The sequence below is a fragment of the Platalea leucorodia genome (genome assembly GCF_965183815.1).
Source record: "Platalea leucorodia genome assembly, chromosome: 4".
Lineage (NCBI taxonomy): Eukaryota > Metazoa > Chordata > Aves > Pelecaniformes > Threskiornithidae > Platalea > Platalea leucorodia.
Genome location: NC_138826.1, coordinates 30,517,645 through 30,545,143, shown reverse-complemented (window position 1 = coordinate 30,545,143; position 27,499 = coordinate 30,517,645).

The following is a 27,499-nucleotide window of genomic DNA, read 5'->3' as shown; positions in this document are numbered from 1 at the left end:
GGGACCAACTTGGACTTTTTTTCCCCAAAGAAAAATAATATAATTCATAAACTGTTGAATAGAGCAGCAGGTTTTTAGTGTTCTGTTCAAGTCTTAAATTAATTCAGTATGAAGTTATGGGTGGAGAAATCTTCTGCTCTCTGCTTTGGTTGTGGAGGATCCCCCTGTGCTGGGGAGGTCCATCCACCTCCTCTGCACATTCATAGCCCTGACCAGATCCCACTGGAGTCTACACAAGTACCCAGGGGCACTGATGGCACCCCAGCAGCACAGGAGAACTGGGTAATGGTACAATATCGGTGTGACTTGCTATTTGCACCGGGGAAACTTTATGTAAAACCATAATGGAAATAACTCAAAGCTCCTGCTTCCAGCCCTAAAAGCAAATGTGACACGGTTTCTCTGACATAATCTGAACAGCCCTTTCCTTAGCACAGCAGCGATGGAGACTTTCTGGCTGTGGCTACAAAACACAAGACACCAAGTACCCCTGTTAGTTAACACCTGACTTCCTGCAAATGCAATTCACCTTTTCTGCTCATGCTCTGCCAACATGCCTGTACCCTTGACTCATCCTTCAGATTGGCAACCACCTGCGAGGACAGCTGAAAGCAATTCAGGGTTCCTCATAATTTGAATTCAGTGGATCATTCCTCTTACATTCAAACAATGACATTTAATTCTCACTAGATTATGCAGTGCATGTTTGAACTGTGGGCTACTAAGCAGTCCAAAAAATGGGAAATAAATCCATTTTATCTCTTCTTTCTCCCTGTGCTTAAAATAATGCTCAGTTCATCAGCCAGGAGTCATTGTTGTGATGGGTTAACACAGAGATAAGAATAGATTCATGTATAGAGTGGGTACCAATATTTGATCTACACATAACGCCGAAGTCCTTAAAGACTCATGAGCAGAAAGGATACCTTCAACATGTAATATACATGCCACGCAAAAAGTAAAAGTGGCAATTAATATGCATTTCTTGATACCATCCCAGTCTTATCCCGACTATAAGTGAAATTAGTCTTCAGACAGTTGGAAGACACGTATTTGCTTTTCTAACTGCATTCAAAATATTTTTGACATGCTTTCAAACCTGATTGTCTGTTAACACAAATCTAATGCTTCTTTCAGTTTAACAATATCAAGACAAACATTTTCCTTGTATTTAGGCAACACTGTCTTGAGTGAGAACAGTTAAAAATATGAAAAGCAGGAGTATCAAAGAAAATTACCTAGTCAATAAAACTTATTATTCATGTTTAAGAGGTTTTCAGTGTGGCAAGCTGTTTCATTTCTGTGCTTTGTTTCACTTCCCCACCTTTCTTCTCAAAGACAAAGAGGAAAAAACCCAAAGTAAATAAATACAATGCACCTGCCAGAGACTTTTTTAAAAACAAAACTGCTGGAGTATTCTTGTCTTTAAACAGACAGCATGTATCACAGCTGGAAGATTCATAAAGAAAAGAAACATGAAATGACATGTAAAGAAACTCGACAAGCATCTTCCATCTACAAGTGCTCTGAAGCCCAATTTCTGCAAACATTGCTTTGATACCTTTGCAGTTGTAGTCTTTCCTGATAACTGCTTGACAGAAATTCCTTTAGAAGTCAAAATCAACCTATTACTAAGCACATTTGCTACAAGGAGCTTTTACCAAGCTATTTATTTTTCTTGCATATTCTTACTTAAGTGCCTGTTTCTCTAAATTTGTCGAAATGTTTGGAGCCCAGCTTTTGTCATGCACTTCAGTCCTCCCCTCCCCACACCACCTGCTGCAGAAGGGAGGATTCTGCATTCCCACCACCTGAGTCCCTTCAGTTTTAAGTAGTCAGCAAACAAACATCATCATTCCCCCCCCCACCTCCACTTTCAAATGCTACCTTTATCATTATTCACCCAGATTAGTCCCAGGGGAATACTTACAGACAACTGTCAGTGCAAGTAGCACCCTGAGCTTATTTTTGTTTAGCTGTATCTTCTGCTCCCTAAAAATCTCGAATCTGTACATTCATTATAATCTGGAAAAAAGTCACGGCCACTAATCGTTAAAGATATGCTCTAGAAAAGCTTCAAAGGAAAGGCAAACTTTCCGTGCTTTTCTTTTCTCTTGCTGTACAGGCTCTCCTGATGGAATTTCACAGAGGTTAATTTATTCTGCTTCTGGATGCTCTACCTACTGTTTCTTTGATTCTCTGCAAAAAATTTGCAGTCATAAAATGTTTGAAATTGGCCTGTAGCCAGAATCTGACAAGGTTTCCCCAGGTGATTCTTCCTCTCCATTTAGTTGATGCATACCAAACAACAGTTTGTCTACAGACACACACCAAAAAAAAAAAAATCAGAAAAATACAAGCCCTGAGAGGCACCAGTACACCTATTTTTCTTCTTTTTTTTAAGCAAGCTGTTAGAGTAAACGTAACAAACATCACTCCACATATTGAAGTTGAGTTGCACTGGGGGAGTTGGTCATGCAAGGCACTTATCAGTGTCCGAATCAACAGACAAGTTTATGATGACCTCCTGCTCTATAATGCCAAGTCACAGATTTTGAAGCCACTAAGGCTAGCTGTGTTTGGCCATTAAGGAGAAATGTGTTTATGATCCCCTGGGCCACAGAAGCAAGCTGCCACTCCACCAAAAGCATATGCCGGCAGAGGTGCATTGTGCAGGAAGAACCCCAAATTCTCACATTACTTTTTTTTTGCCCCAAGTCAGTTGGCCACAGTTTATGTGTGAATTTCAGTAGCTGCATTTTTTGTCACCATAGTGTTTAAATGGCATTACTGGTCTTCAAGATAAGATATAAAATGGGATTTTTCCCCTTTTTAAATTCATGTTTTCCTTTATTTCTACAGAATCCACAAGATGCAAATGTACGCCATGGAAAGGAATGCACAAGTGAAGTCAGCTGCTCTGCAAAATATTCATAATGGCTTAACAGAAATCCTTGTTGGGAAATGCCTTAGGATGTGGGCCCTCAGTGGCACCCAGTGTTTCCTGAGAAAGCACAGAGGTGAAAATGCTAAAAAATAGAGATGTTATTAAGTCTTAAAATGACATTTTTCCATATAGCTAACTTTCCATAGTGATTAGAAGGCAATGGAAAACTCTGACTTGGTCTGTCTCACCACTTGAAATTTTTAGTTCTGTGGAATATACTGCAACATCCGTTTTTTGTTAAAATTACTGAAGGCAGATAGAGGCACATTAAAGTCCACAGTTCTGCATTAGATAGAAAAATCAGATGGAGCTAGCTTTGTCTAAGAGACCATCTGAGTATTAATGCAATTTGTCCTTTCCTTTACATGTTTGTTTTAGTCCTAGATACAGAGGATTGCTCAGACTATGCTGATCTGATGGCAAATAAGAGTTTAAATAGTATATTTCATATGCTCTACTTCTATTTGTTACATATAACCTTTGGTTGTCTTGAGTAGCTTCTCTCAGAATATAATTTTTAACTCTGCTTTATATCAACAACTATGCAAACAGCTAAAGGGGGTACCTGCACCCCACAGTGGACTGCCTAGATTCAGGACTGTGCATCTGTCCTTTGCCTTGTTCTGATAACAGTGATTTTCTTTCACTTGAAGTGATACATGCTGTTCTTTTTGAGCCAGCAAAATCAAACTTATTTTTCCGCTTCTACAGTGATTTATGCCAGTGCTCATTGCCCTTTAAGATCAATGGTCCACCCACCTTACCATCCACAGCTAAGATGTGCTTTGCTGTATTTGCCCTGGCTTAACTGGATACTCTGGGTTAGCTGTAGCTGCGTTAGGGTACATAACGCCAAATATATCTAAGTTTTTCCAAGGATAATGGATGCAAACATTGGGTAAGAATTGGTACAGGAATACACAGTCACGACAAAGTCAGCTGAACACAGGAAAGCTGCAATCAAGCACAACTATCAGTGAGCTGGCAAGAAGGTGACAATAAGTCTCTTCACAGCTGAAAAACAAACACCCCTTCAATCTCAAGTTTGCTGTTGTGTGGAAGCTTGCCAGTATTTAACACTATGATCACTAATTTTTTTAACCTACATTTGATTTCCTATTCACCCCCCCCTCCTCCCCCCACCTCAAAGAAAATGCAATTAATTTTATTCTGGAACTACAAGGACAAAAGGTAAAGATTCACATTTAACAAGCTGATGCCCAACAGCCAAACAGTAGTGAAGTAATCTGTGCTTGAATTTAGTCTAGTTTTCTCACATTTCACTATTTAATTAACGACTAAAAGCAAATATGTACAAATACATATATAGAGGACTTTTTTAAACACATCTATTAGTCCTTTCTTCATTCCTTTTGTTTTCTTCAGCTGACAGTCCAAAGGAAAAACACTGGCCAAAATACGTATAGTGACAGTATTATAATCACAAGAGAAGAAAATAGATACTCCTGATTTCGCAGCTTGAATTCTCAACCCAGTCAACAGTATCTGACATCAAAAACAAGCAAACTACACACTTTTCCAGGACCTTTCTTAAAAGTAATGCTATCAAATCTCAGAGTTAAATTTTTGTTAGCAACCATAGAAATTACCTGCATAAATGGCAACTTAAGCATGAATAGTAAGTCTGAATTGCAAATCACCCATAAACACAGGAAAATTTGAAAGTGAAATAGAATGCAGTAAGATTTAATTAAGAGTAAATTAAAACAGTACAACCACTCTTAATATCACTCTTTCCTATCACTTTCAGTAGGAAAACAAGAAATAACTGTCACCCACCAAACTGCTGAAATAATCTAACTATTGTAGAAAATATATAGAGGATTTTTGTTCTGTGTATAAACTTTTCTCTGCATGTTCTTTACTATTTCCCCTGTCCCTTTTTGCACCCTCCTCCCCCATGATTTTACTCCCTTGCTATCTGAGATCTCATGCAGTTTTCCCAGCAGGCATTAAGTGCAATCATCTGGCTGGAGAGCTTCCTAAAAGGAGTGGTGGGGGCAGGAGGAACTTTAGCTGTGGAAACTGAAGCTGTAGATCACCAGCAGTTTCAGTAACTTCATCAGTCTTTCTCTGCAGACCTCCCCTGCAGTCTGGGACATAACTTGTATGCCCATACCTGAGCTGTGGTATTTCACTGTGTGCCATCTCCTCACAGTCCTATGAAAAGTCTGTTTTTTCTGGAAAGCTAATGACAGTTAGTATTTTTTCTTGGGAAAAAGCAACATTTTCATTGGGTTTTGGCTACTCCCAGTGTTTAAAGGAAACCAGCAGGGACATATACAACCCAAACATGTCAAAATAGGATGCTAAAAGCACATCCAACAAAGAACATCCTTGGTGCTACAATGTGCATATGCTTAGAAAAAGTCAGTCACCTCTTTCAAGGCCATGCAGGGGCTCTATTCCCTGCGTAGTGACTAGTGGGTGATTTGTAAAAGTCTGATTAAACAACTCATTACCACCAGCTAACTTTCTATTAACTACTGAACAATAAACCGGAAACTTTGACTTCAGTTAGGATGAGTAACTCAAAGCTTGTCCTGATTTTCAGAAGAATTTCTGTCAACTGGACACAACAGCTTTTTCTTTATTGTTTTGATTATTAACTGGACAGGTAAGACTATTCTTCAGCAGCACTACTCGGTGATTTCCTACTGACTGAAGCAAAGGAGGCAATCATGTTCATATCCTTTCGAGCTACGATCATGACGTGAAGAGTTGTTGCTTCCCAACTTCCAGTCTCCATAGGGAAGCATATATAGGCTACATAGACCAATGTCACCAATAACTAACACGTCACTGGTGAAGCATGAGAATGTCTAGAAAACACACAACTGAGTCTTTTTATTGTTGTTATTCCTAACTTTCACTAAAGCTGCTTTAGTGTAAAGAACCTTGATTTTACATTTACTATGCCTGTTTTTAGTGTGTACTACACATCAGATATTCCAAGACAAATTTATTTCTTGAAACTTCATTTTGTCATACTGTGATTGTGAAAAGTCTGCGGAAGACGCTGCTCAGGCTCATGTTATGTCATTAATCCTTATTTAAACATTTTAAAAATGTCTAATAAATTGATCAGCTTGAACTAGCTGAAGAGCAGTAGCCATATTAAAAAAATGAAGTAAAACTACTTTATTTCTGAACTGGAACTCCCACAGGGAACATTAAAAATACAAATTCCAAGTAAATTAATTAATTTGGAATAACTTTTGTTTGGTATCCATGGAAATATGCTTTTAAAATACACATGGAATATCACTGTGGTTTAGTGCATCTGTTCTTTGAAGTCATAGAATCATAGAATTGTTAAGATTGGAAAAGACCCTTAAGATCATCAAGTCCAACTGTTAACCTATCACTGCCAAGTACACCACTAAAACCACGTCCTCGAGCACCACGTTTACCCATCTTTTAAATACCTCCAGGGATGGAGACTCAACCACTTCCCTGGGCAGCCTGTTCCAATGCTGGACAACCCTTTTGGTGAAGAAGTTTTTCCTACTATCCAACCTAAACTTCCCCTTGTGCAGCTTGAGGCCATTTCCTCTCATCCTATCGCTTGTTACTTGGGAGAAGAGACCACAAAAAGAGAAGTCCACAAACCCCATACTTTAAATCCTCCTCTTCAAAAAAACAAGCTGTGTGTTGCTTATGACACTGCACGGAGTTTGTGTATGGTTACACCAGGGAGTACATGAGCCTCAAAGCCTGGTGCAAGTCAGGCAGTAGAAGCGTCCCCCCTGGCAGGATGAGCTCCCCAAGGCACAGTCAGGAGGTGGGGAGCACTGTCAGTGCTGACCTGTAATAGACCCCTCACGCCTGCCAGGACACTGGCTCCAATCTGCTGGCCATAGAACTGCTTTATGTCCTTTCCTCTGAAAATAAAATAAAGCTGCATTGTTTATTAGCACATACAGGGGTGACCTTTCACAAGGCAAACAACCTCTATTTTATCTGCTGCATTTCCCTACTGGCTGCCATGGATTTCTTTGTGCCACTGCATGTCATGACCCTTGATACTTGCTGCTATTTGGCACATTAGTTTCTGTATTCCTGCCTTTGCAAATACTTTCCTTGGGCTTTATGGAATTTGTCTTAGACACGTATTCAGCCAGTTTCTACTCTCCAGACTGTTAAATGTTACCTTTAATTGCTCACGTATGGTCTGGAAATACTGAAAAAGATCAAGCACAGTGCCCCTGAAAAAGAGGTGAGGATGGGAGGAAAAAGAAGATCTAGGCTAACCAGAAAATCTGATTTCTTAAAGTATACGAGAAGGAATAGACTATTTGTGGGAAGTTTCGCAAGGGTCTGCAGGTACTAACAACAAACATGGGTTTGTCAAATACAAACTGTATCAAACCAGTCCAATTTCCTTCATGGACAGGAGAGCAGACCGTGTAGGTAGGTAAGCCCCAGGAGAGGTAATATCTTGGTTATAAGCTTTTGGTACGCTCTCCGATAAAACACAGAGGAAGCACAGGCTAAATGAGACCACTACAACATGCAGGCCAAGTCAATGGCAAACCACTGTGCACTCAGTAATTATAAAGTTTTCATCGTCAAAACTGAGGGAGGCACTAGCTGAAGTCTTCCTTGATAGAGGGGAGACAAGAGGTGACATAGCTCCAGAACAACACCTCTGGGGAAACAGGGCGCCCCAGGCTGGGAGGGATTTGTAACACAGACCTCAAATACTCACAGAGCTACAAAGTTGGAAAGAGTAATCTACTCTGCATGTCAAAAACAAAGCCAAATTAAGTAATTGTCTTCACTCGCAGCAAAGGCAATACAGGATTCAAATTTGAAATGAATGGAAGAGGTTGCCCAAGGAAATTACTCAAGCTTTGAAGAAACATTAGACAAGCACCCATCAAAAGGGATGGAAGACTTGATGTTACTTTGGCTTCTTGATGTCCCTCTCAGCCCCATTTCCTGAAACTCCTGGACAGACTTCTTGCCTTAACCTTAGAAAAAAGGATTACTTATTTAACAGGTATTTATACATCTAAGATGGAAGCACTTAGTATGAATGTTGCTAAAAGTCACCAAAATCAGATCATTTCATAGCCTTTTGCATCTTAGTAGTCCTTAATTAAACAACTCTAATTTAATTTAGCATAATGCTCTTTATGTGTCTTTGGGACTCCTAATCTCCCCCCCCCCCCCCCCCCAATTTGTTTTGATTATAGTTAACAGTAGATTTTCTTTCAAAGGTTTCAGTAATTTTAACATCCTCTACAAAAATACTCCTGTTACAAATGCATCATCTCTTTTCACAGCACCCTATAAAAGTAAATACTCTTATTCTTTAAGCAGGTCAACAAGACAGCATATGCATGAACTTTCTGAAATTCTGTCATGTTGGTGGGAGGTTAATATATGCCTGTGCCTTTAGCAGGCTGGCGCGCATCATTTTTGTTAGATACAGCAATTGTTTGCAATTCTAGCTTCAGCTATTTGCGCCGATGCTTAAACACACTGGGATGATGTAGTTTAGAACATGCTAGGGAATAGCACGTCCCTCTCCATCTGCTCGTTTTGACCACAAAATTAGATCAACTAAAACAGATAGTAGGAATAAAGAAATCGAGAAGCAAGCGTGTTGGAAAAATATGAACAAGGCAGAAGCAGAAAAGTTAAAGCAGCATTTTTCATTACAGCAACAACTGAATTCTTTCTTCAGGTACAGACACAAGAGCATAACCATGCTCTCCTTTTACTCAGAAAGCTGTATGTTGTGCTTTAGAAGTCTGGCTGACCTGCCCTGCACTTGTCCTTCTCAATGCATCCCATGACCACTAATTTGGTGAATGCACTGCAACAGTATTAACTGAAAGAGAATTAAGAGCTGGGAACTAGCTTGCCCTATGGTAAATTCCCTCCTTATCACTGTTTTAGCAGAGGACACTGGTTCCCACATGGTCTAGGACAAGCCCCATGTCCAGCCTCTGGCCAAACAGGAACCAGCGTGGGTAATGGCACAGCTCTTGCCATCAGAGCTGGGATCTGCTGTCAACACATATGCAGGATTATTTACCACTGACAAGCCACCAGGAGTCATCAGATGTGTTTCATTCTGCTTTTGGCACTCCTGCAGTCTGCTGCCACAGTTATTTACTACATTTAGAAGGTTTGATTGTCCTCCTCCATGGGAACAGAAACCTGAACTCCTCATTTTAGGATACTGAGGCAGCCATAGCCTCAGCATAGCCAGCCACCAGGGTTTGCCAAGCCTGGCTGCCACTCCCCAGCACAGTCGGTCTGTCTGCAACTCATTTCTCCTCTCTCCAGAACGTCACAGGTGCTGGTGCTTGGCTTCAGCAATTGCCAAGCACACACAGCTACTCCAAAACACTCTCTCAGAACAACAGTACTACCATAAAAACCCTGTTAATTGTACCAAATGCTCCTTCTAGGCAACATGGAGAGCAACACCCCAGTGGAAAGAGGGTGTGTGTGTCTATTAAAGCCCACCTGCAGGGTAGGAAACAAAGGTAAGCAAGAGAAAAACAGACTGTCACTAATAAGGAGTAATAGAAATAAAATTTCAGTATGTGTTTCAAAACAGCAGCCACAGCAGGAACACTCCTTTGATGCTAAAGATTATCAGCCCAAAGGATAAAATGAAAATTCAGTTCAAACTCTCCTACACATATGAACAATAAGAAACCTGATTCACAGTAGCCTGATTCAAGCACAGCTCTGCCGCAACAGCACCAGCTGCTGTAACAGCAGGGTCAGGCTAGGACCAGCCTACAGTGCACACGCAGCACAGCCTCGCAGGGGTGCTGGCAGCATCAGCTTGCTCAGGAGTGCAGAGAGGTGGAGTAACAGCCCAACTCTCTATCCAAAAGAAGGATACCTGTGCCAGTGTAGGAAGCCTAATGGAATCTCTTCTGTCAACTTCAGGCTCAAAAATGTTATCTCCATATACCCTATGATGGCAGAGAATACTGCTTTGATTTGGACAAGCTCTACTCAGTCCCATGAAATATTTTGTTAACAGCTGGGAAGCCACTTGTGTGGCTCTGGAGAATCCAATACTCTGAGAAGTAGCCCACTAATAATGAAAACGGGTACTCAAGACATCAGCAGCCAATACAGATGGCACCCCAGCGTTCACTGAACCAAGGAGCCAGAAAAAATCCTGGAAGAGTTGGTGCTGGGAAGAAGCCATTGCAAGTGAGGAAATACCCATCATAAAAAGCTGAATAGGATTGACACAAGTATTCCTATCCCAAAATGGGAAGGGGTTACAGCTATTAAATCAGTACAAGTCAGTTGGTTTCAAGTGGTCTCCCACATATTTCAAGATGACAAGACCAAGATTTTCAATACAGGAAATAAGATAGGGGAGCTATTTCTTTGTCTATCCAAGAACCCTTCTAACTCCGTTATCCTTGCTTTCCCTACATTCATTAAATTCTCCTTTCCATGTCACTTCTACACTCCTGCATGTCATCAAACTCAGTAAACTGTAAAGATAATTAAAAGGTTTTATTTAGTTTCAAACTCATGTTTTTCCATACATTCTGAAACCCAATTGAAATTCTGTGTCCCTCCGTGCACTTTTTTGTGCATTGCTAGGGTCCCTCATCATTAGTTGTATTTGCTGCTTCTTCAGGAGGGCTGCTGCTGGGAATGATTGCCTTTCCCATGGCAGTTACTACAAAACGACAAGAATATCCTTGGCTTTCTTTCCCCAGTCTCCATCTGAATACAGATGAGGTGTATCACTAGTTTGTGCCAGAAATCACCACGCTTGGATTACAAATCTTCAAGTCTCTCCCACATTCCGCTGAGAGCTGCTCGATTTTCCTATGCACTGGGAAGTATTTCAGGAGAATTTTTGTTCCAGTTTTGTTATAATCTTGTCAGACCAGCTGCTAACCCCTATCAAGAATCCAACACAGAATCTGGATTATTTGACTATATTGGAATAAAGTCTTTCAAGATTACCAATATGACTGCTAGTACCTGTGTCTTTGATCAACTTCCCAAGTCTTTGTTAGCACCGTGAGGTTAAATAAGCAAAATAAGACTCCCAGTGCTTTTGCTTTTATTTTAGAAAATAATAGAGTCTGAAAACCAGAGCAAGAGGGCTACTTTCCTAACCAGGCATGACTTATCTTCAGTTTGACAGAAAGCCCCACTCCTCAAGGTCTCTGGCTGGCTGGATTCATCATCTCTGCAAGTAACTTGCTATATAGTTTATAGTTATTTTGGTTACTTCTCAAGCTCATTTTTGTGCTCCTGAAACCTTCTGAAGGCTTTGCTACTGCTTATCTTACATGGCCTATTCTAAATTGCTTAACAGAAAAATTCTTATTTTTCCTTCACCTGCACCAAATACCCCCAGCAGTGTGCTACACATGAATCATGGTTCTAATCAATTTATCTTCTCATTCCAGATGGGGAACCTCATACCTGAACTTCCAAACTATCATTTTTTTGGCCTTGCCCAACATTTTTTTTTTTTCCCCTGTCAGACCACAGATCAACTACTTGCCCACTCCAGAATACATTGCTTTGGGATTTTGCTTTATTTGGATGTATTTTTTTTTGTTTGTTTGTTCTCCTCCAGAAACTCCAGTCCTTTCTTTTAGACTTTTTTAAACCGTGTTTGAATAGTTAATGATTTGTTTAGTCTTGGTTATAAAGCCCAAGAAGCAATCTCACAGGCTTTTGGACTCTCTGCTTTTATCAACAAGCTTTATACCTAAATAATTAGATATTTGTAATACAAAATAGTAATTAATTTAAATTACACTGAAAGAAGTTTAATCTGAGGAAAATCCACACACTCTCTAGCAAAATAGAGCAAAAGCACCAGGGCAGATTATGCAGAGATATTGCCAGGGACCTCTGACACCTTTCTAATGAGCAGCTCCAGCATTAATGGAAAGACCACATCCAGCTCTTGACAATCAGTTGCTAAAGTAACGATGATTTCAATCACCCTTATGAAGTTGATGACAATGATTAAACTGGCTACTTAAGACATCTTCTTGATTAAAGTGATATTTAATCCATAAATCATGAAATTCACTCCTGTTTGGCTTCATGACATATATTTAATGAAAATCAGGTGAGAAATTTTCATCTCAGGTAACAAACCTCTCTTCCATTCTTCCCATTTTTTAGCCTCTCATATACAGGATGCAGTAGGCTTTGCCCACCTAAGAAAGAAGGCATTAGACAATCAGCAAGTACTTCAGCAGTTTCCATCCTTCACTAACACTGCTTCTTGCACATAACAGCAGCCCAACATTTTACATTACTAATAATACAAACGAGAAATTCAGCCTTTGGCATTGTGAATTTTGGACTGAGCAATCTCACTGACTTCAAATGTGCAGTAAGTCATTATCTTATTTTTCCATCATCAACCAGATAAAGTAAATGGCTTATGATTCCTAGCATCTAAAAGAAATCTAGCACATACTAATAGTGAACCCTTTCTTCCTCTTCTTCTCAAATAGGCATGTGATTACCCCAGTGAGATTATGTAGGGGAAAAAAAGGAATACTAGCACATTAGGGTATCTTCAGCTATTGCTCTGATAGTGCTTATTGAAATTCCCTCTAGGCACTGTTATTCCATCCCAGTATCTGTGAGCCATTAGTGGAAGCAGTAAATTTCAGCAGAAGAGTGCTAAACAGAAGGGTTTCAAGTAATACTGGGATTGTAATTACTTCAGGCTATTGTAGCCATATAAAAATAATAACTTCTTTAGGAAAGGAATTAATAGCCCAGTACAGTAATAATTAGTGATAGCTTTCTAAAAAAGATTAATCCATTTAATTCATGGAGAGGAAAAGCTGCATGTTAGAAAATTTAATCTATATTGGCTCAATTAACTAGATAGGAATCAAAGGTTCATTTAATCTGAAATCAAAAGTTACATCTCTATATCTTGCTGGTCTACATTTACAGTAAACGTTATCACCAATAAATCTATACACACTGCTCAATTCAAACTGAGAAAGCTCCCAGAGCAAGGCATACCCTGTGGAGGCTGGGTCGAGAAGCCTTTACACTCAATGGTAAAATACAGACTGTTAACAAAGAGTCACAACCAAAAAGCACCTGATCTCTGCAGCGCTCTGGAAAGCTCACTGAGCACAGCACAGAGGGAAAGGCAAGATCTCCCTTTCTCCCAATTCCCCTGCTAGCTGCAGGGCTTGTCAGACACCTGCATCCATCTCTTCCCACCCACCTCGGTCACATGTTGTGTACTACATTGGCTTCATGTGTTCCTTACATTACTGGTTGTATAGAGGACTACCGATGTCCATAAACCACAGTTTGCCTCAAAACTCTTCCCTACCAAATTACTGCTACAACATCAGCTTGTGGAATAGCATTGGCTCAGCAGGGACTCCACAACTGATCTCAGCAGGTGAGTCCCTACACCCCAGCATCTCCCAGGAAGGGCCTCAGAAGCTTCTTCCTCCCCTGCACAGATAGCCAGAAAGCTGCACTGGGTGGAGGTATCAGGACCAGCCTCAGGCCCTCCAGATTTCCTGGAGACTTGGCCAAAACCAGAACTATTTTTTTTTTTTAAAAAAAAAGCAAGTCCTGAATAACTGTCATGTCTGTTATCCCTGGTATAAATCACAGCCTAGAATAGCAGCACTATTTTTAGAAGAAGAGCAGCAAACTATCAAGCATGACACAGAAAAAGAACTAGAGCATGAGATACCATAGGAGAAACCCTGAGAAGGACAACTGGAGACTTTACAGAAGATACCAAAAAGAAAGCAGGGGACATATTGCAGCTGTAGGAATTTGTATTAGGTGTAGGAAAGAAGGTATATTCCCTCCATTCCCACCACCCCAAGTCCACTGCATTGGAGAATTTTCTGAATGAAAAGAGAAATAGTAGGAAGAGACTGTTATAAGTGAGAGATGTTGGAGTGGAGGAAGTCAGGCATATGCAATGCTTGCAGTACTCAATCTGACTGTAGCATCAGTAGTTGTCTACCATCCCAGGCTACAGGAAACAAGTTTTTTAAAAAAGTTTTGTCTTCCTTAAGTTAGCCCCTAAAGTTAAACCCCTGTAACTTTCTCTGGCCTGACTTCAGGAGAAAGAGTAGAAGAGATAACTGAACACCTCTCTCAAACTGAACAACTTTTCTTCCTAGCAATAAAAGTGCTTTTTTTTTTCTAGCCACTTTGATTTCTTAAAAAGTAATCAAGTCTGCTGGAAAACATCACGTTTGTAATGGATTAGTCAATCTACTTTATCCACCACACCTAGCTCAAGCCATTTGTCAGACTGATGAGTTAGGAGGTACAGCTGTGGGTCAAGAACACCCAGGCACCAAACATCACAGGCTTTACCTGCAAATTCCTCTCTGGTTTTGCTCTCATGTGATTACACTGAGCAAAAATTTCTATTTCTAGCCACCTCTTTTTCTAGTAGATAATTGCCAAAAAAGCCCAAGGAGTCCTATTTTCAGAGTAGATTCCCCCACCTGGCTTTGTAAAATAGCTCTCCTTTACTGACCTGGATCTGTCTGGCTGACTTATATGCATCTGAATATGGAGGAGGTTCACAGAGGGTTTGTACTCCAAATCCTTATGAATACTCAGCACACAGCTCTCCCAAAATCTGTCTTGAGCTTAAGTGAGACTCACCCTTTCCCCAGGCCTTGGCTTCTTCCAATTCCTCTGCTGCAAACAGCCAGAACCTCCCAATATGTTGGCCTCTTCCTTGCATCTTTGCATCTGGGTAAATCCTATTGTAACAATGCTTATGAATAACATAATTAAAACAAAACAAAAAACCCAGCTACAAACTCACCAGAAAAGAATAAAATCAGAATTTTGTGAGTGGTTGCTCTTTTGCTGCCTGCCCACCTATAATTTCATATCTCACTGTACTGAGGGAGAATAAGAAAAACAAGCTCTTCTACTCAAGATGCAAAAGCATCCAGTATTTTAAGTAGTATTAAATTAGTAGCAAACCCTTCATTTTATGGAGCAGCACTACTCCTGACACAAAATAGCTTCACGATTATCTTTGCTTCTTCAGCTGTGCTAGAGTGGAGACATTTTGCAAGTAACTAAGCACTTCACTGTGATCTGCATGTGCATATGCTCACTAAGTCCTAGCAAAAAAGATGCTTACAATAAGACATATTCTTATTTTGCATAGTACCAGTGATATTCCTATAAGCATTTTCCTAGGAAGTAACTGCAGTGTTTGCCATTGGCAGCAGATATAACTTTAAATATAGCTTGAGAGGTACTTGTTAGCATTTTTAACAGCTTGCTATGGATCTGTGAAGAGTACAAATTAAAGTATTTAAATGGTTTGAGGAAAGTTGTTTTTTTTTTTTTTCTGCAGATGACTGCCTAAGCAAAGTGGTTTGAATTATTAGGCTACAGATTGTCACAGGAAATTTCTGAAGCTGTATAATAGATGATGTAGCCTTGCTTCAGAAAGCAGTCATAATTAATGTGTCTTTAACATTGGCAAATGGCATTCCATAAGCACATGAAATTTTAAGCAAGTATCAAACATGCCTCTTAATAGGAATTTTATGAGCCAGTCTCATTACATTCTTATTTGTTACATTTTAAGTCACACCCATGAAAGTTAGCGTAGTTCCTCAGCATGTAGGCTGTTTTATTGTATGGTTGAATGGTATGCAGTGCCTATTGCAGCATAAGCCATGCTGTAAATAAGCTTCAGATTTCTCCATTCTGGAAAGCAGCAAACAAGAAATACTCTAATACCTTAATGCCTGCTCAGTCACTATGTAGTTACTATGCTGTAGAACAAATAACTACTATAGAAAACATCCAGCACAAACCAAAGTGGGGGGACAGGGACATGGAAACAACCAAAAACCCAACAACAGAAAAAATATTTCCTAACACAAACATTTTCTCAGAAACGGCACATTTTGGAAACAAACCTCCTGCCAGAGCCATACCTTCAGAGCTGCCTCCGCTCAGCAGAACAGGCCTCTTCTGGGGCAGGCACACAAAGAGAAGAGACCTGAATATGTGGCCACTGGTGGTGAGATAAAGGGTGTCCTCAGTGATTTCAGCTGTGACTGCAAACCAGGTGAACAGCTTCATCTAATGCAGGTGTGTGGGTTGCCCGTGGGTGGGAGCCTTACCTGGGGCAGCATTATACTGCCACCCAAACCTCTCCTTAGCCCTTGGCAAAAGGAAAAACCTTCTTATTAGACCAACAGGTTTCAGCATCCAACTCATCTGAGCGCGTGTACCCGGCCGATGAGGTGCTTGGAAGAGCAGCTTTGAAAGTAAAACATTTTTCTGCTATTTTGTAAAGTCGGTGTGTTCAAAAGCACTTGGACTAACACCACTAAAGTAAGGCAGATTTCAAGCAAAAAACATGCATTAGCAGAAGCCAAGTGACAGATTCAGATAGATATTCTGAGCTACACAAAAAAAGAAAAAGAAGAAGCCCAAGAGTTAGCCAGGAAAGCGGCGATCTGCCGGGCGGTGGCCAGGAGCGATGTGGGGGGAGCTGGGAGAGCCTGACTGAGGCAGAGCGGAGCTGGTGAGCACCCACCGCCCGCCTGGCCCCCAGCCCTGCACCCTGCTTCCCTTGCCTGGGAGCAGGCTGGGCCTCGGCTAGGATTTAGGGTGCTTGGTGTGCTGCGGAGTGGAGCCCGCAGTGGCAGGGAGCCGCAGCGACTTGAGGCTTTGCCCAGGGGCTGCCTGGCATCAATAAGAGAAGTGGTTTTGGAGGCACTTGAGCAGAAAGTCTCTTTGGGGTTTGGATGATGAATAAGCTCAGCATGGAGCAGTTCAGCACAAATCGCTGGGGATGCGCATGAAAACATGGCCCTGGGCACAGGGGGAAGGGGAGGGACGTCCACACAAGGCGCCGGGGGCTGCGAGGAGGGGTGGGCACCGCGTCCGCCATGGCTGCCCCAGCTGGGGGGCCCTGGGAGGTGCTACCACCCCAGCGTGGTGCCCTGGGCCAGACGTGGGTGGGTGACACAGATTTCACCCCATCCCCACAGCCGCTCCTGGGACACCTAGATCTGATTCACTGCGTTCAGGTGGGAAGTCACTTTGCGAAGAACTTGTGCTTCTGTTTGCTAGGACTCCAGAATTAAAGATATTGCTGCCTCTCTTCTCCGTTGATCCTCCCTGCAAATGCGTTATTTTGGACACATCAGCCTTTCTACCTGGTTCATTTAGCCTAAAATGGAGAGGTTTGCAGGTGAGACTGGAAGGATTGACTTCAGCAGCAGAAGACTTGGACTTTCCAGGCAGGTGCCGCTGTGTATGCTGAGATGCCAGAGACTCCTGAGCCTTGTTGTCTCAAACTCCAGCTAACCCCAGCCGATCCTCCCACCAGCGAGGCTGAATGAGGAAGGCTTTTGTCCTCAGACAGATTAGTCTTGTCCCTCTTTGTGCCTTTGCTAACAAATGAAACCTCTGCTTTAAGAGAGAGATCACCGGCAATAGCAGGAGCATGCCACTTCAGTAAAGAAAAAGGACTGAATTCAATATCACACAATAAAACTCATTTATGACACTAAGTAGAGAAATGATACTGTTCAGCTTTGTTTACACATATGGTAAACCAATCTGGGAGTTGGGAGTATAAGAACGAGTCAAAATACAGATTGATTCTGAAATCAGTTCTTTTTTTATCCTTTAAAACCATGGACAGGAATGTACAGCTCCACAAAAACGGAGGCCAAACATACCGAACCAAAACATTTTCTGGGATGCTGCGTGACAGTTTTTCTAAGGTTATTTCCTTTCAACCACACTCAGTCTAAAAACGGCTTCCATTTGCAGTTAAAGTAATAGTGGTACACATTGCACACTCCTTGAAGCACAATCTTTGTCATAGGCACTATGATTATTTTTCTTCTGTTTTTATTTCTGTTTTTACTGGTGAAAAAATAAACACAGTTGAAAATAAACACCTTTTTCCCTCTTCTTCAAAGTGTTTAGGCTATGTGGTTAAGTGGATATTCTCTCCAGCTATTTAGATGAATAAACTTTAAGTTGGAGCATCTGTGTTCTAAAAAAAGTTTGTGTACGTAGTGTTACATATATATATATTCAGAAGCCCCAAATCTAACTCAAGTGTTTATCAGTGATTTTATTGACAACAGAATCAATTTTGTTGATATTTTAGTTATCTTGTTTCAGTGAATGGTTCAAGACTTTCGGCTGCTAAAAAGAAGGTTTTGCAAGACTTGCCCTATGCATTGAGAACGCTCAGACTTCATGTTCAGTGCTGTTTCATGCACATCTACAGATCAGTTTTAAGGTAAACATAATTTTATGTGATATGGAAAAGATCTAGTGATCAATAAAGGAAAGCATGAAATCTGGTATAACTCCACAATAAAAGTTCATCTATTTAAATGAAGCCTGATTGACTCGATTAGTGCTCAGCAAAAAGTCTGAAATATTGGATTTGTGACCATTAAGACTAGTTCTGGGAACCAATCATTCCACTTTTTCTTTTGGACATCTTAGTGTCCTTGTTGACTAAATAGCGAGGACTGAAAAACTAGTTAACCAATAAATCAGGCACATGAGTTGCAAAGGCAATTCTTCCCTTGCAGTTATTCCAACTATCCCAGCTGGATATTCACAGTGAACAAACCACGTTTCCATCACCTTCGTTCCATTTTTAAGTGCTTTTAATACCGGGATTTGCTCTGGGTCGCATCGGCAGCCAGTGAGGGAGCAGTGCAGGGCACTGCCTGGTCTTCTCTCAGCTAACCAAGGAAGACAGGCAAAGTGCTGCCGCCCAGACCCTACCCACAAGGATGGAGAGTTGCTCGCGAGCTATAGTACCTTCCTAGAGCACGGGTGTTTGCACAGTGATGTGTTCTCATTATTTTCTGAAGCCACCTAGAGACAGCTTGAAATTAATGTAAATGCAAAACTACTCTGCTACTTACTGAAGAAATTGAAATGAAACTCACAACTTTGTTGCCCATTTATACAGAGTTACAGAGGAACCTTTTTTTAAAGGACTGTTGTGTAGTTGTTTTCCAAGTCACCCTTTTATCTTAGTCCTAGGAGAGTTTTTCATTTTTAGCTTAGGAGGCCTCCCCTACTGTGAAACCTGGTGTCGATTCCTCACCTGACGAAGGGGCCGAGCCCGCAGGATGCTCCCTCACAGCCCAGAGTGCTCCCTGCAAGGCTGAAGGAAGGACTGGTTTGCCCTGCTTGCCAGAAAGCGATGCGGGGCTTGGCGTGACACCCACACCTCCAGCTATGGGGTGTCACTGCCACCTATGTAATAGAAATGTCCATTAGTCAAATGAAACTGAGATGGAGGTTAAGGACAGTGGTAAATGCTGTCCTGAGCGCTCTGAAAGTCCATCCTGAGATACTACAAACCACCGACAATTTAAAACAGGCTACCAGTTTATATATATAAGAGCCTGCAAATATATGTGACCAAACCATACAGAGTCATTTTAGCATTACCGGTCTGTGCAAATACTAGTGGAACTAGCTGGAAAGGTTTTTGGTAATTAGCCCTTACTTGTGCTCCTGTCCCCTCTGCAGAGAAGGCAGAGCACATCTCTTGCCTTAACTTAACTTGCCTTAACTTGCTTAATGTTTTAAGTGTTTTTAGGTACGCTGGCTCTTGGAAGAAAGAAGGTTTCTTAGGAAGAAAGACAGACTAGAAAGTACACACATGGACAAAACCTGCTCAGAGTAACCCTCCTCTGTCAGGGTATCAATTTCTCCTCTGAGGTCAGAATTTTAAAGACTGTCTCCTGAGCGGCTTTGGAAAAAAACCCTACCATCGTTAGCTGAGATGAAAATGCAGACAGGCTGAATTTGCCTTCACTGCTTCTCTATACAAGATACAAAGAAGTGGCATAGAAAATTTTATTTAAAAGATAGTTTTGTTAAATAAAATTGATAATATGAAAGATCAGCCTGGCAGCCGATCAGTTCTTAGACCTGAATGCATATGATTGCTGCAGAACAAGTATGGAGAGTTTGCTTGTACATATACATGATTTTGGACTGCAAGATCCAGCTCTGATCTGTGGAGTTGGAGGACCTCAGGCCACCATCAGAACTGGAGCTGAGTGATCATAACCAGTCACTCTGGCAAAGACAGATCAGTGATGACAACTTTAAGGAGACTTTGGAAACAGCTTCATCTCTGCAATATTCAAGGAGAATCTGCAATGAATTACAAAAAATGAGCCTAGTTGGAATGAAACTGCTTTAATACTGTTCCGAAGTTACCCTGATGGGCAGAGAGATTTCTGCTCAGATTGCTCCAGCCCAGGTGGTGTGAACTAATGGGTCAGGTCAAACCATGAGCCGCAGCCTCAGAAACTGTAAATCAGCACCAGTGCTGACACTGCGTATAATTTCACAGCAACTGAGAATCAGTCCCACCAATTTCTAGTTCATATTATTTAATTTGGATTTAATGAGAGGAGCCTTCAAAGAAGCCAGTGCTGACACCTGCCTTTTGGTACAGTCACTACTGGAGGTGCTGCAGACACCCTTGGGCTTGGGGCAGGCCAGCTTCAGAAGGGACCATAAGTTAGCACTGCGGAGGTGGAAACCTGGGTTTTATTTCAGTCAGCTCAACTGCTGAGCCACCATAAATATCTTCCTCTGAGAGCCTCATTTCCTTCACGTTAACTGTGCTTTCAACGAAACAGCTGCCACTTGTACAACACCAGAGTCTAACCTGGAAGTTTTACGTAGTCCATTTTTTCTTTGTAAATATATTAGTTTTATTTACTTTTCCATGTAAAACCCAAAGTTGCCATTGATGCGCACAGAAATCTCAAGCGTTTTATGGGCAATTCAATACATAAAAGAACTAACTTGAAAACGCTTCTCAGAGAATGCTTAGAATGGTTTGGGTTGGAAGGGACCTTTAAAGATCATCTAGTCCGACTGCCCTGCAGTAAGTGGGGACATCTTCAACCAGATCAGGAGAGAAACATGACACACAGATATTACCCATGCCCTATTATCGTGATGTAAATCTAAATATTTGTAACTTGGATTTGTAACATCTAATTTTTTAAAAAAATAGTTAACATAATACAAGCATTTCAAGTAAAGATGGTTTAAAAAAGATCACAGAAGAAATTTTACTTTTTTAAAGAAGTCTCTGCTGCCAATATTCAACACTTTAAAGGCTCCCAGAATTTGGAAATCACTAACTTAAAAAACAAACTAGTGCTGATGACCACAGCTTCACTGACATGAGAGAGATCTGAGAAATAAATAAAAGTCAAGCTTCTCAGATGACTTGACCTGGCACAACCCAAAATCCGTCCCTCCTCACCCATGGAAAAAGCTGTGCCATAGCCAGGAGAAGCTCCCTACCCTCTGTGAGAACCAGGAGAAGCTCCCTACCCTCTTCTCCAGAAATTCACAGTGTGCATCTTGCTGGGGTGGTGGGGGTGGCAATACTTCTGCTAGCTGCTGTTTCCCCCATCAAGAACAGTCAAAATCTCAGCTATTTCTAGGACATTCAAGTTCAGCAGATGGCTCCAATCTTAGCATCAATTGGTAGATTTTTGAAGAAAAGTCATCAAGTATTCATACCTCTTTTCTTTTTTTGGGCTATTCATTTATTCTTTCCTGGAAGAGATCAGAGATAATCTAAAGCAAATGAATTTAACTTGAGTCAGAAAGCAAAAGTGAAACCTATACCACATTTCTGTCCTGCTTATGCTGAGGTATGTGATACTTGCCTCGGCTCTGTGTAGGAGTAAGCTTTACATTATGAAAGAAACATCATCTTAATGTATTGTCAAGCAAGGGAAACTCTAAGCCTGAATTCCTTAAAAAAAAGGTCTTAGACATACTGCTGGCATGACTTATAAAATGGCCTCACTGGGTCTTCTTTCATTTCACTGATGCATCTCGATAACCTTCAACTACTACTGTTTATTTCAGAGAAAGCAAGGAACTATCTTTTTATTTTAGAATATTAATTATTCTTTGTATTCTTTTCTATTCTTATATTATCATTCGTATTTTTAGTTTCCAAATATTTACACAACTGGGAGCTCTCATTCTATATTCCTTCAAAGCAAGACATACATTAAAATAATAATATTTGCCATATAAGTCTTAATTTTATGAACTTTGGCATTATTTATATTACATAATTTAATGCAATGCATGTTAGAGGTCTTAACCTTTGGAGACATTTTAGTATTAAGAGGCAGAAAGTCACATCTGAAGGTATAGCTCAGGACACTTCAAATGACTTCTGGTCTTTGGTACTCTGAAAGAAGTCAGAGGCTTCTGGTCTGAAATGTCACAGTACTTCCCAGTGCTGGGCAGGAGAACCCAAAGAGAGCGGCTGACTCGGAGACCAGAAACGTTGATACCGGCAGGTATGAAGGAACGGCAGGAAAATGCCTTGCAGCACAGGTTGCATTAATCCTTCTTCAAGGGAAAGATTTCCCATTAGGTCTACCCAATGCAGACAAATGTAAGTGTATGAAATTTTGAACATTTTAGGCCTTAAATTTACTCAGCGGGCAACCCTGGTGTCCCAAACGTTATTATACGTAAATTATACTCTTGATTCTGAAGGTAAGGTAAAATTGAACATGAATAAAAATGCTGAACCATTGCAAATTCAGTGATTTCAGTAAAACCAGAGTGGGCATAAGAGAGCACAGAAGTGGGCCTTGCAATGCAAGAGCAAGGGGTAAGGGCAAGAGTACATCAGTGCCCAGTCACTACAGTGATGTGGTACAGACCATGGTCACTGTTAAGGAAAAAGGAAAAAGAAATATAAATTGCATGTAGGTCTCCTCCTGATGGTGTTAAAGAATATATTACTAAAAGCTACAGTACAAATACAGGATTTCCATGCCACTTACATATGTTATATCCTATACTTTATTTACATTATTCAGTCAGCAATAAACCCCTCTCCATTACAGCTATAAAATATTATAGTTCCTCATAGCAAAAAATAATAATAATAAAAAAAATTATAGGTCATCTTGCTATATTTTTACTTTGTTATTTACCTGGGAAGTTTTACAAGAATAGCCATGTGGGGTACTAGGAAATCATTCCTTGTTTGCAGGACTGTTGACCAAAGAGGAGACTGCTAAATCTTTTCAAGAAAGTAAGGGTCAGTGCAGCCTGCCAGTGTTGTGTGGTCGCTCTGTCCCTACAGCAGACTCTGAAAACCGTGCTCTAATAATAAAGAATCAAAACATAATTACTTTGTTCCAAGGGACAGTACAAGCATTATGAATTTGGAAATTTCTTCCCCTTTTCCTTTTCTCAAATACTACCAACATGATCATTAATAAATTCAGGTAATTTAAGTTTTTGGCAGTTTCAACAGATGAATAGATTGGTTTTTTACTATTAAGATGACAGCACTTTTACCCTCCACAGCGTGACTGTGTCCTCCTCCACTGCAGATTTCCCAGTTCTGGGCTGCAGCGATGGCTTTCCATTGCCATTAATATATTCTATGACTGTATTTCTTGCAAGAAACTACCAATTTCTATGGCCCAATCCACTAATTGCTATGTAATAAAAATGAAAAAAAAAAAAACAAAAAACCAACCCCCCCACCTTATTAATAAGTTTACTGCTGTTGTAGCTATTTCATTTATATGTCACGTATGAACTTTGCTATTTAAAATACAAAACTCTTGTTTGATATGGTGATTTGGAAGAGCCAAGTCTAAAACCTGAAAACTGGGTGTAGCAGTTGTTTTCATGTGATTAGACATCAAAACAAAGGGAGCATAATCTCACTATGAACTTACAGTAATATTGCAGTACAAAAAGAAAAAAGTTTGCATCGCCTTATATCTTCAGCAAGATAAAGAACTATATTATCCTATGAATCTTTTTTTAATATAATTTAGATAAAATCTCATTCTCTTTGAGGAAATCTAACAGTCCAGCATCTGGACCACAAAAAGGGACAGGGAAGACCTTTAAGACTATGTGTCAGACAGTACAGATAAAAGGGATCATTTACCTGTCAGGCTACTGAAATAGCATTAAAAAAAAAAAATCACAAAAGCTGAAAAATCTATACTAAATATTTGCTTTTTCCCAATCTGCTTGAAGATGAGCATTTTAAATTCATGCCAAGATAATAAATCACTTCATATAAGCTCATTGTTTTCCCAAGTGAAAAACGGTTTATAGGGAAATTCCGTTTTATTGAAAACAATTGGTATTTATGCCATTTTCAAAACCAGTTTTTATTCCAGGTCTGCTCCTTCAAGCTGTAATTTTATTTACTACAGCTAAGACTCTGAAAGGGTTCTTCTTTGGTATTCATTTTCATAATTTCTTAAAAGAGTAAGAAATGTTTAAGTAACGTCCAAAATTAGACTAAAGGAAGCTGCGGATGAATTGGGAAGAAGAATCCAATTTTTTTCCCTACTTACATGATAAGTAGACATGTATTATCTGATTGAACATTTGGATTCAGGAGCACATCTAGCACATGTCTGGTCATAAGCACATGCCATTGTCTCATTGTTTTTCAAAATTTAAACCTAAAGCTGTAGGATTTTGATGAATAACATTGGAATTAGCCACATGGTGGCAAGTTCATTGCTGTTAGAGCCTGGTCAGTGATACTCAGCCCTTGTGAAAGATAGTCCTGACAAACCAATCACTCGGTCAACGAACCTTGCACCGTATTCTAGTGAGGGTGTTCACACACTGATAAGAGTATGATTTTCATAAGCGAAATGAGGCTAGCTCCATAAATCAGTGCAGAAGTTCTTACATCATGTGGTAGGCTACTAAGCTTTGTGACACTACATTGGACATTGAGTAGAAGAGATTTGGGATGTGATCCTCTAGTAATATAAACTGTCATTCCTGCATTGATTACATCAGCTGAGAGTGTGGCTAGATACCAAAAGCATTCTGAAGAGCTCTTTTTTGTGGATGTGTTTATTGACCTAAACATGATCCTGCAAGAATTAGAATGTTTCAGCTTTGGGTCATGGATGTACTGAAGAGTTTTTCAGTGGTTAAGGCTATGAAATGTGCCCATACTCACCTACATTTCCTGTTTTAAACGCTGGGATCATTCTACTGACTTTTTTTTTACGGTTATTTTGGATTGTTTTGAAGAAATTCTACACAAAAAAAAAGAAAAAAAGATCAGAATATACACCTCTCATAATTCTGCTCCACAGCTGAAGAGACACAGGCTTTCTCTGGTCAGTTCAGAGAAAGTTCAATTTATTTAATTAGCTGTTCTCCCAGTTTACCCAAGTGTAATGCTGCGTGTGTGAATTTTCACACCAGACTACACCTGAACTTCATAGGTCAGATATGACTTTTAATTATGTTACAGGTAAACGACCGAGTTCAGAGCCTCTTTTAGGGAGATTACAGTCTGTTTCGAAGGCTGGGAACAGATATAATTTTAGGAATGAACTGCATTTTGCACTGACTCGCATACCTTCTGATCCACTAACTTCAATGGGACCATTAGGGTCAGAAAAAAAGCAAAATTTGGCCTACCATTTCGGCTGTTTCAGTACAACTTTCTTTTGTGTCCTCTACATAATTAATTGCCAGACCTCAGAGAAAATGTTGTCCCCATTCACTGTAAAATAGGAGAGTCCACGGAGGAAAATAGTTGTGTTAGAGAAACACACAAATGACATTAAGGCTACCTAGTTTGATGTTTTCAAACCTTTTTCTTTTCCTCTGCGAGCAATGACAGTTTCAATAGGATCTAAAGTGATACTCTTTACAAATAATACACTAGTCTGTCATATGGTTAATATTAACGTCTCTCTATTCAAACATGCTGAAAACTGAATAGAACAGTTAACATATAACAGTCACACATCCTTTGCTGAGTACAAGATCGCATCTCTAACATGAACTGAAGATATCCTCACCATTTCAGATCTTCATCTGTCATTCAGTCAAACATTTAGTTCTCTTAAATACATCGCTCTTCCCCTCTTTCTGGGTCTTTCGGGGGTGCTGAGTGAACACATTCTCTCCATAAAGGCATTGCTTATGATATGGTTCTTTCTTCAACAGGAATCTTGCTGTGTGTTTCCAATACGTAGCCAAAGGTGAATTTGCACAGTTTGGTAGGATTTGGGGGCAAGGCAGCCCCACATCTGGATTGAAAAGATTTAATTTTGAAACATCTATTGGGGCAGGATTCTGCAATTTATTGCAGAGAGACCATCTCTTGATGAAATTAATGGTAAGCAATTAATTAATTTTGATCACACTTCAGAAATTATTGAATCAGAGCTTTATATAGTAGCCATTTTTTTTATATTACAGGTATGTTCGCAAGGCTTATGGGCAGAGGCAAGCTCACTTTGCTCACGTCCTGAGCTGGCGGGATGTAAATGGTGTTGACAGAAGTCACGTGGCTGTAGGTATGTGAAGCTGATCCCTACCTAATACACCTCGTCTTTCAGAGGGTTCATTTGGTGTGGGCTTGGGGCCCTACCCACCGCCGTCAGCTCAGCTCATGCACAGTGAGTGTGTGCCCAGCCACAACACGCTGCAGAAACACGTCAGGGTGAGATCACTCCTCACAGTGATTGCACCCTACTGCTACAAAAAAAGCTCTGTGTCTTTGAAGAAGGGAGTCCGAACGAGGCATGCTCCATCCTGGGGCATAAAGCATAGTTTGCCCTCAAATATATTTTTATTGAAAACACACAGCAAAGATTACAGCCATAGAAAGTTCTGTAAACAAGACAATTTCATCAACTTTCTCTTAAAAAAAAACAAAGCAAAAAACAAAACAAAAACAAAACCGCAAAAGAAACCCAAAATAAGACTTGCTGAATGAAGACTCTGAATAGTAATTTTTTTTACTGCCTTAACAAAAAAAAATGACATACACCTTCAGCATTTCTTTTCCAAATTTACTTGACAGAGGTTAAAATATTGCTTTATTCTGACTCAACATACAACAGCACTGCGTGATCAATTGTGCTATTTTGGGAAGTCTTGAGACTTGTGAACTGGAAGGTCTGGGGCACGTTAATAAATTTAACAATTAATTTGCTGCAAAGGAATATTTTAATACATTCTGTATATAATGTAAATTTTTTTTTAATCAATCTTCTGACATTAACCAGGGAAGGCTATTTAGCAATTATTTATTATAGTTCATTTTCTTTTTCCCCAGGAATAAGCAGATATTTTAATACTGATAAAAACGGTAATGCGTGTGCCACTGAACCCAATTCATTGCATTATTGGCATATTGTGTTACAATTTATGGGGGGAAGATGGACTCAAAAGAAGGGAAATGCAAAAAATCCTTATAATGTGATTGGGATACGGCAACCAGGAAACGATATTTCTTCCCTAAGGCCTTGATCCCCTGCGGGGAGTGATTTTGTGGAAACCATCTGCTCTTATATAGCCCCATTAGAATCAGATCTGTGCATGCTTGTGGGTCTGCCCATACTGAACCATCTGCACAGTTGAAGCTTTAAAGTTCACAAGCCTAAGCCACGATTAATTAAAGTGACTGGAGAACTG